Source organism: Amblyomma mixtum, chromosome 5, assembly GCF_055824585.1.
Source record: "Amblyomma mixtum isolate Tamu chromosome 5, ASM5582458v1, whole genome shotgun sequence".
In the NCBI taxonomy this organism is placed as follows: Eukaryota; Metazoa; Arthropoda; class Arachnida; order Ixodida; family Ixodidae; genus Amblyomma; species Amblyomma mixtum.
In genome coordinates, this window is record NC_143016.1 from 181,946,709 (window position 1) to 181,963,544 (window position 16,836).

The following is a 16,836-nucleotide window of genomic DNA, read 5'->3' on the forward strand; positions in this document are numbered from 1 at the left end:
TGTTTAGCATAATTTGTCCTTGGTTTTTCTATGACAATGAAAGTCCTACGCAAATTGTGGCCAGTATCTCTATTTAGATAATGACTAACAAATCTACTGTAATTGCTTGATACTTCAGAGAATATGTAGGCAGATAATTTCTGTGTGTATATTTCGTGAAAAGGTCGGATATTTTGTGTTCTCATTAAGGTTACAGGGTGTACATTTTCTTTATATAATGTTCTAATCGCCCTTCGCTGCAGTGCAGGTAATCTATCATTATCGGTCTTAATTCCAGTTCCCCATATTAAAGCACAGTAATTAAAGTGTGAGTGTACAAGTGAAAAATAAAGCTGTTTTTTGAGCCTGGCAGGGACGAGATTTCGAAGGCGGCATAACATTCCAATAGATCTGGCTACTTTCATTCTTATATTTTCTACATGATAGGACCATGACAAGTTCGACTGAAAAGTAACACCTAGAAAGGAATGACAATCTACGCGCTCAAGCAATGCATCATTAAAGTTCAGGTTTAGGTTGAAGACATTGGGTTTATTTTTTGAAGAAAATATCATATATTTTGTTTTCTTTGTATTTATTTGAAGCTTGTTTGTTAATACCCATAAACTAAGCTCATGCAGCCATGCGTTTGACGTCGCCTCAAGTTCCTCAAGGCTCTCTCCGGAAAAAAATACACTTGTGTCGTCAGCATACAGCAACACTTCTCCCGCTGACGAAATGTTAACGATGTCATTGATGTACAGAACGAATAACAGCGGCCCGAGTATAGAGCCCTGAGGAACGCCGTATTTAATGTTACCTTTCCCCGATGCAATGCCGTGTATGGATGTGAACTGGGACCTCTCATATAGATAACTGCGTATAAGACTTTGTGTGATGCCTCTAAAGCCATATGCTTCAAGCTTGTTGAACAAGATATGGTGCTGTATAGAATCGAATGCCTTCCGAAAATCTAAGTAAATTCCAACTGTAAATAACTTAGCTTCAATATTCCGAATGATTTTGTCCTTAATGCGCAGCAGCGCAGTTTCTGTTGATTTTCCTTTTTGAAATCCATACTGCTGTTCGACAACAACTTTCTTTGACAATAAAAAGGTACTAAATCGCTTATATAGGATACGCTCTGCAACTTTGGAGAACAGTGATAAGACTGAGATTGGTCTGTAATTGTTTAACTCATTGTATTTACCACCTTTGTGTATTAAAGTAACACGAGAAATTTTTAATCTTTGTGGAAAAACACCAAGGGATAACATTTGATTGTAAATATGGGTTAGGGGCTTTGCGATAACACTAGCAACTGCTTTAATCGGTAGGGCTTTAATATCATCTTCGCCAGCTGCGGATTTGTTGTCAAGGGAACTTAACAGAGAAATAACTTCATCTTCAGAAGTAGGAGCAAGAAATACACTGTCATTTATGACATCGTTAATATAATATAAAGGGCTGCACTCTGGTTGGTTATCGGGAATGGTCATTGGAGCTCCGACATTTATGAAATAATCATTAAACAGACCGGCTAACGATTCGCGAGAATATATTTTTCCATTTATTTGTAATTCAGATGGTAAGTCAGCTGTAGGAGCATTGGTCAACTCGCGAAAAACTTTCCACGCTCTGCTGCTATTTCGCGCTAAGTTCTCAAGTTTATGTTGAAAAAACGCGAATTTGGCTTTTTTTAAATCTGAATTTAACCTGTTCCTGAAGCGTTTAAATTCATGCAGTGTTTCAACGTCACGTGTTTCAACGTCAAGATTTAAAATACGAAATTAAGGCTTAATGCCGACCACATCTCATTCAGTTACTAATACCGAAGATTGATAAAAATGCGACTTTAACTGTGCAAAACTTTCTTAATTATAGTTATTTTTTAGGATAATCTCCCCAAATTCCCCGTAAGCATTTTTTACTTATTAGCCAGTTTTAATCACGATCAACGTCATTATAAGTAATCTATTTTGCGTATTCTCTAAGTAGCACTAAAGCCAGCAAAAATAAATATTCTGTCTTGCCTAACATGAATGTTTAATGCTTTTTTATTCTTCAGCTATCGGTAGTATTGTTCGGCAATTATAATATTTTATTTACAGTTTTTAAATAATTTTTTATGATCGCTGTATAGTAATAAAATTCTATATATATGATTTAAGGCGGGCGACTTTTCCGAGTGTAAATATCAGCACCTTGATGTGAAAAGGCTGTTTTACCTGGCCGGGTAATTTAGGTTGTGGTACAATCTGCAGCCTGTTCATGTTATTACTTGATGCACTTTATTAAACAGGACAATGACAGCCCGCATTATCCCAAGGACGCTCTCGTCTCCTGCGTATATAGCGTTTCACGGTTATAGTGGCCCTACATGCGAAAGTCTGCCATGAAAATATGCCTGTATCCTGCATTGAATTGTTTGAATTTTAACGCCTCAGAAGTAGCAAGAACGTCTTCAAATAAAATGGTTTTACAGGCGCATGACTCCGTTTCGGTAAACTATCACCGAACAAAGAGGAACTGTTCAAGTCGCTATCCCAGCAAGGAGAATCCCCGCACAAGGCGGTAGATCAGTACAGAACTGAAACCCACTCTGTAGCAATGGTATAGACCATCTAAACATTGCCTAAATAGGGCTAAACATCTTTACATTCGATACATGGGGTCATCGCGTACTTTCTCAGCTCTCTTCCATGGTGTCCTAAAAGTCAGTAAGCTGACTATGCCGAATGTCCTTACAGCTAATGTAATTGAGCTTCCCTTTGAGAACGACTACGAAGCCACCGACTCTTTCTGTGCCCTAATTTTCAGCGAGATCAAGGTGTGTAGCGTTTGTTAGCTAGTCCATCATCACCGATGCACACACTTTTCTATGCCCTAGGAGTGGCCGGAAATATCAGTTTTTGTTTTTTGATATTTCTTGTGTGTGAGTTCATGAAAATAATTATGCTTTGACAGCCACCGAGAGTCCCCTCATTGACAAAAGTTCCCTCTCCATACACATGTACAAGTTCTGTTGGTGGCATATTGCTCCTTTGTTTAGACGGAGCCAGCCCCGCATGTGCTTGCTCGTGATGAGATATTTTGTCGAAAATAACGGCGAATCTCCGCGTTGAACTTTCTTTTTTTTTAGGTGTAAACGCCTGTGAGGAACGACCATTCTTTTTGTACCAGTGGTGCGCTTTGACTGCATTTGGAAATCAACTGCTCAGTACTAGACAAAACTTTCTGGTGTCGCACAAAACCTAGAGCAAAACTATGCTGTTTTGCACACCTTCCTTTTAAGTTTGATTGATCTAAACACTGAGAAAATCCGAGGTAAGTGATTCATAAATATGATTCCAAGCCAAATCACTATAAAATGCCTTTATTGTAAGGCAAAATTTTGATCCCATTAGTAACACGTGTAGAAGTGATGCGAAGAAGCAAACGTATTTTTTTAACTAAATAAAACACCTTCAAAGCAAAAACATCTTTTCAAGCTATTTTCTGTGATTTTGCTATCGTACTAACAAAAACACAACAACATGCGCTCAGTTAGACGTTGAATTCATAGCCCATGGCCATTTTTTAACGGACAATTTACATGTGGATGGTTTTCAAACCAGTTCACCTAAATACGCTGCTACTACCATACTTCCTGTTGTGATCACATCATGAACCAAATCTTCTCGGGCGGTCAATTTTTAAAGCGGCTGGAAGTGGCCAAAGTTAATACCATTTCGAAAGGTGGCTAGAAAATTAAGATGCAGCACTATAGGCACATTTAAATACTAAATGTATTTTCTAAATTTGTCGAAAAACTAATACATGAATGAATGAGATCACTCCTAAGCAATCATTACATCATAACACCCCGTAAGTTTTTTTTTCTTTACTAAAAATGTTCGAGACAGAACGTTTTGCTAGTGTAAAAAGAAATCATTCTCGACGCTTTTGAGCATGAATTATATATACGCTTGTGATTTTCACTAATTGTAGCCAGGTTCCCGCTGCTGACGAACCACGTCTTCAGGGCAGGCGCTCCTCCTTCCCGTCGGCTGCTGGCCGTAACGTTGGGCAAAGTTGCTCCGATCGTCCATAGGCGTAGCGCCGCTAGGTTAGGCCCACGGAGTGGACAGGGCGATGCCATCTGCCTGGGGTCCACAACTGTGCCACAGATATTGTGCACAGCAGAAGGTGTCCCTCGTTCTGCAGAATTCCTCGCGCACAATCTCTCGTATCATATCAGCCACAGAATGTGGAGGACAGGCTACAACACTGGCTATAGAGGTGACACTGGCCGGTATTCCGAATTTAGGAGTGATTCGACGCAGCTTAAGAGCTTCAAATCTTCTGCAATGTTTTATGCTCAGACCACTTAATTCGGCGCTGTCAAGTAATGCACGAGGAGAGTCAGAGAGGTACCTGATATTCATGCAAAATGAATATAAATTGTGTTGTGTTGGGTTGATGCGCATAAGCAGTTAAGGCTATCATGCGACGACCTCAAGGCATAGCAGTAATAAAAAGAAGCTTCGGATATGGCCACGTAACGTAAGACATCCCTAAAATAAGCTTCTCTGTTGCGTTGTCACTGGTACGATTCCCACTCAGGGTTAGAGTTTGGTAGTTATTTTAGTGCGAAAGCAGTACACTCCAGACGTACCGACCCCGGAGCAAGAATCTTGTCCTGTGTTCCGAAATGACCCGAGCTTGCCCAAGGTACTCGGGTATGGTCGAATTATTTCGGAGGAACGTGGCGCAAGCTGTAGACAATGAGAGTCAGGTGGCAATGACATGAATGACTTCTTGCGAGAGGTTGCTGGGAAAGAGCAACATGGGTCGCAAAATCCCGACGGGTCCTGGGATAGAAACAGCCACCTGTCAGTGCAGTGGCGCATCGCTAAACCGCCACTGCGCTGGTAGTGTTATATGAGGACTCGCCGCCATCTTCTTAAGGAAAGAAAGGCTAATTGTGCTTATACGGACATTAACCCACTAAAGCTATGCGCGTAGTTTCCTTAAGGCGTTGCTTAAATATCCCTTCCAATTGAAGAATGAACACCTGCTTTTGCATCGCACGCACACACACACACACACACACACACACACACACACACACACACACACACACACACACACACACACACACACACACACACACACACACACACACACACACACACACACACACACGCACACACGCACACGAAACAGCGCTCGTTGTGTGTCCGTCTCTTGTCATGTTCCGTCTACGTTCTGCGCTGTTAACATCAGGATGGAAAACCAACAAGTCCGAGTTGCTGTTCTGGACCACTACTCTTCTTTTGCTGCGTTAGCAGTACATCCTCCTTTCCTACTGTGTGTGTGTGTGTGTGTGCGTGCGCGTGTGCGCGTGCGCGTGCGCGCGCGTGTGTGTGTGTGTGCGTGTGCGTGCGCGTGTGCGCGTGTGCGCGTGTGCGCGTGCGCGCGTGTGTGCGTGCGTGTGCGTGTGCGTGTGTGTGTGTGTGTGTGTGTGTGTGTGTGTGTGAATTTTTACCAGTGGGTGCATCAAAGGTGGAGGCTGCACACGCGCACGCACAAGCGGGTGTGCAGCCTCCACCTTTGATGCACACTCCGGTGGGCGCACATCCGGGCACTCACGGGTAAAAATGCACCTTGACCAGCCTTCAACCCCCTCCTAATGAAAGCCGATGCAGCCAAGGCGGACTGCTGCGAATATTTCAGGTATGCCGACGCCTTTTGGTTCTACAAAAGAACGAACAAGCATAAGCCTCTCATCTCGGACAAGAAGAAGCAGAAGAGTGACAGTGAGAGGCGGATATAAGCCACCCGACAGAGAATTCAAGATCCAGCACTCAAGAACGGTTTGACAATGCCGGCCTCTAGCTATTGGCCTCTATTTCTTTTTATTTTTGAAAGCCGAACAGCTACAGCTCGTCTGCATAGCACATCATTTCATCGCAGCTGTATTTAACTGCAGTAGCACGTTCCTGGCCGTAATCATTGCAGCATGCCAGCGTGCCCATGCTTTTCCATATTGCCCCTTCGTTTTTTCACTATCCATTTTTTTTTCTCTCAAATATCTCTACCGCTGCAACAAACACCCCTTTCCTCGCTGATTTGCATCGCGTGCAACAAAGAATGTTTTGTTTAGAGAAAAAAAACGCCGCACAGCATTCACATGTTTTTTTTAAATTCTGCCGCGACACTGGGATGAGCAGCCGAGAGCCACAGACAGCCACGGGGCCATTTTTTTTCTTTATTGCATCACTCGGTCATTGTCAGGGGTATTATTTAGTACCTGCTGTCTCACACATCCGAAACTAAATGTTGCGCAGCGTGGTTGAGTGGATGCGCCTATGTTTCACATATTTTCCGTTCACGATACACAGAGAGCGAAGCTATCCTCTCTTGGTGCTTTATGAGTTATAGCAGTGCTATCTATTTGCATGAAACCATACGCAAAGTTGTAAAAAGGGGAGAGTGTAATAAACTCAAGGCTTCGCTTCAGTCTGAAGTACAATGCCTCCGAGTTGCCGAAAACACATTACAAAAGCGCCAGTTCCCACATACCAGCCTGCCCAATTTTGTTCTCGCATAGACTGGGTGCCATTTCCGCACTGTGTAGTGCAGACGCCTTTCTGATGGTAAATGTACGCGCTAGCACATCTTACATTGTCAGAACAAAAAAAAAAGGAAGTATATGCCGTGTCGCAACAAAACGTTGTACTGAGCCTATTCCCGAACCAGTTCAGAACGGATCCTTTGAATCGTTCCGGTTCAGTTCCTGTTCAGGGCAAAAATACGGGTTCAGTTGCAGTTTTGGGTTCAGGTTCGGTTCTGGTTCGGCACCCTGGCCACATTTCTACGTTTAAAGTTGAAGAAAGGCGCGTGTAGCAAAAACACAGCATTTGAAAACATCTTCGAGATATGCATCAATGCCTACATGAGTAAATGTGAGCATGTTAATTACAGATGTCGCAATCAAGCCAGTACCAGATTTCCTCCGATTCCGGTCAATTTACTCCGTGCTTAGCATTAGGAGGCTTTACTTGGCATTAAAGCCCCATGATAATTTGGAAGCGCCATCCTGCGGCAGCCACTGAAGACCCTCTCGCAATGTACCGCGCTAGCCCAGCAGATGGCGCAGGTGGCGCATCACGCCACCACTACAAAAATGAAACAAGTGAAAGGAGTAAAACGCTGGAGAGGAAAGAGGAAGCCACGAAGCTGGTGGAATATGGAAATTAAGGAGGCCATCGAACAACGACGGGTGGCTTCAAGTGAACACAGAGAAGCAGAGGGCGCAGTTATCTGAAGAGGAAATAGGAAAAAATGGGAATCTTATCGACAAAAGAAACAGCAAGTTCAGGCCCTAGTCCAGGCTAAAATGAAGCAGTCCTCTGATAAACGGCTGGCTGAAGTTCGCTAGGCAAATAAAGGGGGGCCAAAAAAATTCTGGAACCATACAAGCTGGTTGAGAAAAAGAAATCAAAGAACGCAGGAACAGATTATAGATGCTGAGGGAAAATGTTTAGAGGGAGACGATGCTGGGAACTACATTACGTCATTTATAGCTGCGTCTTTTGGCAACGAAAATGGGGTAATCTCCCCAAGTGAGGCGGCAACACAGAACAGCACAATAGAGAACAGCTTAGAACTGACTAGTCTTAACTGGGAAAAGGCGGAAGCGAATATTCCTAAAACCACATCCGCAGGGATAGACGATATTCCAATTAAGCTGATTAATGAACTTGGCCCAAGAAGCAAGGAAGTGCTGATAAAAGCATTGGAGGCAGTCATAAAAAATCAGCAAATTCCGCCCAGCTGGAGACAGAGTAAAATCAATTTCATTTATAAAGGGAAAGGAGATAAGATGAACATCAAATCCTTCCGTCCGATTACGATAACGTCTGTTATGCACAGGCTGGCAATGAAGGCGGTGAAATTAAAAATGCAGGCATGGGTAGAAGGTAATCGGATACTCGGAGAACTTCAGAATGGGTTCAGAAGGGGTAGGCGCTTAGATGATAGCCTGTTCGTGCTTACCCAATGCATAGAAATAGCTAAGGCGGAATACAGACCTCTGTATTTAGCGTTTCTGGACATAAGCGGTGCATACTATAACGTGAACAGGGAACTCCTGTGGAGCATATTGAAAGATTTAGGTATCGGTCATGAGGTAATTGATTTTCTACAGAAAATCTACCGAGATAATAAAGTTGAAATTACATGGGAAAGGAAAAAAAAGTACCACAACTGTGGGGGTGCAGAAAGGATTAAGGCAAGGTTGTCCTCTATCACCGCTGCTGCTCATGCTTTACGTGATAAATATGGAAAGAAGGCTAGAAGAAAGTAATCTAGGTTATAATCTATCGTACAAATTAGGCGGAAATGTAGTTGAGCAGCGACTCCCTGGTTTAATGTATGCGGACGATATTGTACAGCCTCCCTGATTTTTAATAATATAGCGCGAGCGTCGACCGAACTGCTGGTCAGCGCCTCATAACGGCGATAAGCGTGCAACAAGGCGAGAGTTCGCGCACGCGCACGAAGGCAGAGTGTCGTCTGCTACGCTGTTCCGAGCACGAGGGCACACGCCCTGCCACAATATCAGTTCGCTAGATCCCGCCAAGCCGTAGAGCGCATGCGCATGATTAATATGTGAGACTGCATGAGACATGATTTCTTTCCCTTTTTTTTTTTTGCCTACTACGGGAGGCCAGCCTGGCGATGCAAAGTTACGATAAGAAAAAATAAAAGGAAAGAAAGTATCACATATTAATCATGCGCATGCGCTCTACGACGTGGCGGGATTTAGCGAACTGATATTGTGGCAGGGCGTGTGTCCTCGTGCTCGGAACAGCGTAGCAGACGACGCTCTGCCTTCGTGCGCGTGCGCGAACTCTCGCCTTGTTGCACGCTTATCGCCGTTATAAGGCGCTGACCAGCAGTTTGGTCGACGCTCGCGCTATATTATTAAAAATCAGGGAGGCTGTACTGTTAGCAGACAGCCAGGAAGATTTACAAACTTTGGTTAATTGCTGTGGAGACGAAGGAGACGCTCTAGGATTCAGTTTTAGCGCAACTAAATCAGGTGTGATGATTTTGAACGATACAACTGATCAGGTGCTTACAATACAAGGCCACGAAATACCCAAAGTGGCCGAATACAAATACCTCGGGATATGGCTAAACGAGGGGCAGATATACACGGAAAAGCATGAACAGGTGCTTAGGGCAATAGGACGAAGAGACGCCGGGATAATGAAACATAGGTCATTATGGGGGTACAACAAATATGAACTACTAAGAGGTATTTGGAAACGAATAATGGAGCCGGGACTTACTTTCAGCAATGCGGTTCTGTGCTTAAGGGCAGAAGTTCAGTCGAGATTAGACGTAACTCAGAGAGCTGTTGGAAGATTAGCACTAGGTGCCCACGGCAAAACCACTAACGAGGCAGTACAATGGGATATGGGCTGGGCATCGTTCGAAGCACGGGAAGCTATGAGTAAAATACTATATGAAGAACGCCTGAGGAAATTGGACGATAAAAGGTGGGCAGCTAAAATATTTAAATATTTATAAAGAAAGAGCGTTGACTCACAGTGGCGGAAAAGAACTAGAAAACTAACCAGTAAGTATGCCGGTCATGAGGACGGAGAAAGAAAGAGCATTAAACGGCAGGTTAAAAACGCGCAAGTTAAAAATTGGATGAATGCAATGGAAAAGAAACATAGTGTAGAACTATATCTATACTGGAAAAGGCAGATAAGGAAAAAATTTTTCTATAATAACTCAAGAGGCAGTGCCCTACTTTTTGAAGCTAGGTCAGGGTGCCTTGGAACGCGCAACAAAAAGAAATTTAACGAAGATGATGACACATGTGCAGTGTGTGGTAGATCTGTGGAAACAATTGGACACCTGATAATCAAATGGGATGGTATCCATCCCGATGCCGATGCAGGCACAGTCACTCTTCCTGAGGCCCTAGGGTTTAAGGATAACAATGGTCATGTAAATAAATGTGCAGCGGAAGTTAGCAAGAAGCGATTGGAGGATTGGTGGCTGAAAAGCAGAGATGTGCATAAGATTAGAATTGTAGGAAACCGTAGGTAAAGATGACGGCGAATCTTAATGAGAATTGCCAACACAGTAAACAAAAAATAATAACGAAAGAAAAGCTGAGCATGGTGGCGGTTGCCACCACCGCGTTTCAAAGGGGGGCGCTCCTATCCATCCATCCATCCAGCACACCTTCCGCACCGCGTGAAAACGAGGTGAGAAAGGCCCAATTTATAGAGCACTGCACGGGCCTCACCTGAGGCCCAAGCCCGGCCCGGGCCCTGAAGCCCGAGCCCGGCCCAGGCCCGCGGCTTTAAGCCCGGGCCCAGCCCCAGCCCGCTAAATTACCGCTCTAGCGAGCCCGGCCCGGCCCGTCAATCCCGGATTGAAGCCCAGCCCAGCCCGGGCCCGGCCCGTTTCACAATAACGCTTGAGGTATACTGCTCACTCTGAGCAAGTAGACTGCTAATAGACCGATAAGAAACTGGCCGACAAAAGTTCTGAAACCACAGTGTGGCTTGCAGAAGGTTGGTTCTTTTTAATCCAGAAGGTAGTGATTAAGAGTAGTGCTCGCCAGGCCCGTGATCTCGTGTAGGTGAGCAATGATAAACTCGGAAGTTCTGAGTGCCAAACAAAAGGGCTGCATACGCGCGTAATAGACTACTTAGCATTCCCCTATGATTTTAATCAGTTATATTTTGCTGCCCGCGAAGTATAAATATTAAAGCTGCCTAGCAAGCAGTTGGATGACATTTTTTTAGTGAATGTGACCTCATAGGTTGAACTCATAGCCGAACTGGTCGCCTTTCAGCACAAACGAAAGGCTAAAAGGCTTGGGTATTTCACGGCGTTTGAAGACTATTAGCGTCCCGAACATTTATTTCTGTATAGGTAAGTTTTGGGATTACGAACGATCATGACCAATTAAGACCGGTTGAATTTTTTCTCTTACTGGTGGAGAAGATAACGCGCGAACCGCGCGATAACGTACAGGGCAAAACACTTGTCATGACAACCAGGCTGAAGAAGAGAGGACGGATAGATGTGGTTATGAGATGAGATTTACAAACTCTCGCGAGCTTTTGTGGCTATTTCATTTACGAGACATTCCGGTCAGCTGATCAAAAAGAAAACCAACCACGCTTTAGTTTGTGAATTTTCTCACATCAGAAAAATATAGCTATAGAATAAAAGCTACGTTTTGGGAGCTTAAGGGCCCAAGGGAAGTCAGGCTGTGAGAGATACTGAATCAGAGGGCTCCGGATCATTTCGACCCTGGGTTTCTTCAACGAGTAATGATACTACAAGGTACATGGCTGCCACGCTTGCCGCCGAAATAGAAATGCGGCCGCCTTGGCTAGGAGCAAACCCTGGTTCCCCGGCTCATAATCACACTAAGCCACCGTGGTGTAGAAATAAATAAATAAATAACTGAATGAATAAAGCTTAGTTTTTTTCTCAGCGCGTACTGTAACCCATAGCTCATCCGTGTCGCTGCTCCAATGCCGCAGTTTTGTACTTCACTCTGCAATGTGAATGAATAGCCGGACACCAGACGTTTCTGTACGGACCCATGTCTGGCTCGGGTCCACAGCTTTAAGCCCGAGCCCGGCCCGGGCCCGCAACTTCAGGCCCGGGCCCGGCCGAAGCCCAGCCAAACAGATCTTGTCCCGGCCCGGCCCGCGGGCCGGGCCGGGCCCGGGCTTTCGGGCTGGCCCTAGCCCGTGCAGTGCACTAAGCCCAAACGCCTGCAGAACGAGAGACTCCGCCAATCTGCGGAACGACAACGATGGCGTGTCGCTACTGAAATGTCAGTGGGTGAAACTGCTTTCGCTACGTATATCATGGCCTAGCTGAGCTAAGCCACTGCCAGTTTTTAAGGCGGAAGCCTTTAATGCCTCATCGTTGTAAGCCGAAGCTGTCGACAGAAATGTCACGCTTTTCAATTGGCCCAAACGGTCGTGACGTCACAGTGCACGAATTTCAAACGGGGCCAATTGTACTTTGGCTACTAACCATGCAACCAATTAAAGGGATCGTATAGTGATGCTCCAAGTTAGTGGGACTTACTTAACCAATTAGCCTAATTAACCTTTCTAGTCAGACCAGATAAATAAACAAAACCGAGTATGATATTGGCCGAGCTCGGCAATTGAACCCCGGTCTCTGGAGTGCGAGACGAGCACGCTACCACTCCGCCATGCCAGCTCGTTGGTTTGGAATGAACAAAGACGCGTCTGCTGAATACGGTGTCTTCGTTAAGTCCCATCTTCCTCCCTTCCAGTTACGGCGAGGTTCAGGTGTCCACCGAGATATGAGAGACAGATACATTTCCTTTCCTCAAAAACCAATTTACCGACCAGCAAGGCGTAGAACCGAACGGGCGATGGCGTTCTATGGACTCCCTGGCAGCGTTACAAGACGCTTGCGCGTTCCGCTCTTAGAGGCGAAGCTTAACATCTTAACCACACATCAGTGACACAAGCAGCAGCACCATGCTTAAGGCTTTCGCCTCGCCGCACTTTAGGTCAACAAAGTGCCCCCTTAATTTTTAAATCGCAATGAGCTCTTCACATATATCGTTAGAAGCGCAGCGCCCGTGTGGGTGGTTTGTTTAGGGAAATAAAGGGGTGAAACGTTGGTGCATGGGGGGTCACAGCACGAATCCATACAGCATGCACCCAATGCTTGGTGCAGTTTTCGGCTAAAATCTTGCGCATTCATGAAAGCGTAGGCTCTGTTTATTACTCTGAGAATTACGGATATATTGCTCTGTTCGTAGTGAAACGCACTGCACGCCTTATTCTTGCGCAGGCGCGGCGTGTATTTAAAATCTTGAAAAGGCTTTTCGAAGGGGTGAGATCTGCAGTTCATTTCGCCTCAGTGATATTTATTTATTTATTTATTCAATACTGCCAGCCATGGTAGGCCCAGGCAGGAGGGGCAGCACAATGTGAAATAGGACAGGGCAACAATTGACAAACACATAAAAATACAAAGAAAAGGCCACACATGCATAACTCGTCATAAAGACACATTGAATTCAACAAAAAATTTTGAGTAAACGTTTGACACCCGAAATGCAGAGCACTTATAGGTTTGGTTTGGTTTATGGGGCTTAACGTCCCAAAGCGACTGAGGCTATGAGAGACGCCGCAGTGAATGGCTCCGGAAATTTCGACCACCTGGGGTTCTTTAACGTGCACTGACATCGCACAGTACACGGGCCTCTAGAATTTCTCCTCCAAAGAAATTCCAGCCGCCGCGGCCGGGATCGAACCCGCGTCTTTCGGGTCAGCAGCCGAGCACCATAGCCACTGAGCCACCGCGGCGGCGCACAGCACTTATAAAAACTGGCAATGCTGTCAGTGCTCTTTAAGCAACTCAGACGGAGCTGGTTCCACTGTGTTACTGAAAATGTCAGTTCTGGCAAGTTGTCAAAGAATCCTTAAAACTGGAAGAAGTTGCAATAGAACACATTCACAGACTAGGTAGACCAGCAGAAGACAAAACAAGGCCTATAATACTGAAGCTTCTAGATTTCAGGGACAAAACGAACATTTTACGTAACTGCCACAAATTAAAGGGCACCGAGTTTACCATAAGTCAAGATTTTTCGCCTCGTGTCCGCGAAATCAGAAAAAAGCTATGGAAATACGGGAAACCAAAAAAAGATTGCGGTGAAAAAGTGTCGCTGGTTTTCGACAAACTAAAGATAAACGGTGAATTGTACTTTTGGGACAACGAAAAATGTAAAGTGTCACCAATTGCAGCTCATCGGGTTACACCTTTACTAACCGAGGCAAATAAACCAAGACACAAGTACACGGGCTCTACGCACGCGCCGTCCACAACGTCCCAAATAACTTTCGTGAACATTAATGCGCGTAGTATTATCAATAAGCTCGGTCCCTTGGAATCTTTATTATTAGGTTTAAAGCCAGAATTCATGGCTATAACAGAAACATGGCTGACAAGAGAAATCAAAGACTTTGAAGCAATTCCCCCAACTACTCCATAGCACGCAAGGACAGGCTGACGCGAGGCGGAGGCGTGGCATTAGTGATAAGAAAAGATATACATTTCGTTACGTTACCTGAAGTTGAGGGGGTTGAAGCAATTTTTTTCAAATTCTGCTTTTCTTGTAATAAAAACAGCGCAAGGACACAGGACGAGAACGGAGAGTAGACACACACGGCGTTCTCGTCCTGTGTCCTTGCGCTGTTTTTATTACAAGATGCTTAACCAACTCGCCCAAACAGCCATTTTTCTGCTTTTCTGATTCTGCAATTGTTGTGGGTTGCGTCTATCTTAGTCCTTGTTCTGATCCTATCATACTTCATTCATTGTATACTTATATGCAGCATCATGTTAAGGGGGCGAGACTAATACTGTTAGGGGATTTCAATCTTCCTGATATTAACTGGAATGCACTGCACCATACCTCACCTTGCGCTGATGTTGTTTTTGATATAATGCTTTCTTTTAACCTCTCGCAAATTTTAACAGAACCCACACGTGTGCAAGGAACCACCTCCAATGTTTTAGATTTAGTTTTCCTGAGTAGTCACTTCTCCTGTCCAGAAACAAAGGTTGAAATTTTAAATGGCCTCTCTGATCACAAACTTGTAATGTGTTCTGTCCAGCATCATCATAATGCCCCTTGTTTTCCATCTACAATAACGTACCCAGACTACAACCGAGCTGACGACACTACCATACTTGATACTTTATCACATGAACTAACACCGTTTCAGCAACTCTCAGATGACATTAATACTGACATAGAAACATTGTGGCAGAGATTCAAAAACGTTGTGTCATATTGCGTTACTAATTATGTGCCTACCAAAACTAAGAGAATACGCAAACGTAATCCATGGATAACTCTAACCGTAATTCATGCCAAGCGAAAAGTTCGGCGGCTGAAAAAAGTGCAGAAACGCCATCCATCACCAAAAAGAATTGAAAAAATAAACTCGGCCATCACCGATTTAAAAACCAAAATAAAAACAGCTAAAACATTTTACTTTACTAATACGCTGACTCGTTTCTTAAAAGATGCTCCCCAAAAGTTCTGGCGTCACCTGAACCCTAAATCACGAAAAGATAACCAAGCTTCTCCAGAGGAAAACAGAAATATTGCAACCACGCTGAATAACTACTTTACTTCTATTTTCACTACAGACAACGGAATTAAGCCTCGTATTAGTTTTTGCTCAGGAAATAATTTAGAGCCCCTTACTGCAACAGAAGCAGGAGTCTTAAACCTCTTATTAAACTTGGACACAAAGAAAGGATCAGGACCTGATGGAATCTCTAACATTTTCTTGCGTAGATATGCCGAATGGGTAGCAAAATATTTAGTAATACTTTTTAACAAGTCATTGTCATCGCGCACCATTCCTAAAGAATGGAAACTAGCTAAAGTGACACCTATACACAAAACAGGAAGCATATCAGATCCCTCAAATTTCAGACCAATTTCACTAACAAGCACTGTATGCAAGTTACTAGAGCACATTATCTTAAAGTACATAACAACCTACTTAGAGGAAAATCAAATTTTAACACCTTTTCAGCACGGCTTTCGGAAAGGAGTTTCTACAGTCACACAACTAATCGAACTTACACATGACATATCCTTCGCTATTGATCAGCAGAAACAAATCGATCTCATTTTCTTAGACTTTTCGAAAGCTTTCGACCGCGTTTCACATTCCAAACTTATTATGAAACTTAATGCAACCCTTGGAGCTGGCCCTATAGTAGATTGGATCGTTGATTACTTGACTGACCGTACTCAATTCGTCGAAATTAGCAATGTTAAGTCCGAAACAACTAATGTTACATCCGGCGTGCCACAAGGTAGTGTGCTTGGCCCAGTATTATTTTTAATTTTTATAAACCACTTACCTACTAGTATTTCTCACAATATTAAACTTTTTGCCGATGACTGTGTACTTTACCAGGAAATTAACTGCGTCAATGACTATATAGCTTTAAATAACGCTTTAACAGCAGTGACCAAGTGGTGTGAAGAATGGCAGATGACTATTAATGTTAAAAAATCAGTTGCTTTATCCGTAACCAGAAAGATACACCAATCAAATTTTCAGTACACATTAAACAATATTCCGCTTGATTCGGTGTCCGAATATAAATATTTGGGCATAACACTAACCTCTGACCTCAGATGGGATTCTCATGTTAACAATGTCACATCAACCGCCTTAAAACAGTTATTTTTCATTAACAGACGCCTCAAACTAGCACCATCAGAAACAAAGCTTCTTGCGTATAACACATATGTCAGACCAATTCTAGAGTATGCTAATGTTGTTTGGTTTCCTTTCACTAACAAGCTCACTAAACAAATAGAAGCAGTGCAGAGGAAGGCGGTCAGATGTATATTTAATAGACACAGGTTGACAGACTCACCAACAGAACTAATCAAACACGCAGGACTACTAACCCTTCAAAACAGAGCAAAACTAGCGCGCCTTAAAACCATGTACCAACTGTTACATAATCAATTAAAAGTCGCCACTTCAAGATACATATCACAATCACAAACGCGACAAACACGTAATAAACACATACACACTCTAAACGAGTTTTCATTCCGTACTGACACTTTCAAATATTCATACTTCCCTCGTGCTATACGTGAATGGAACACCTTGAACACATCCATTGTTAGTAGTCCATCATTGAATTCCTTTAGCACACGTGTGGAAAATCAACTACTTATATCTCAGTATTTATTGAGTTCATATATGTCATTGCCAAGTT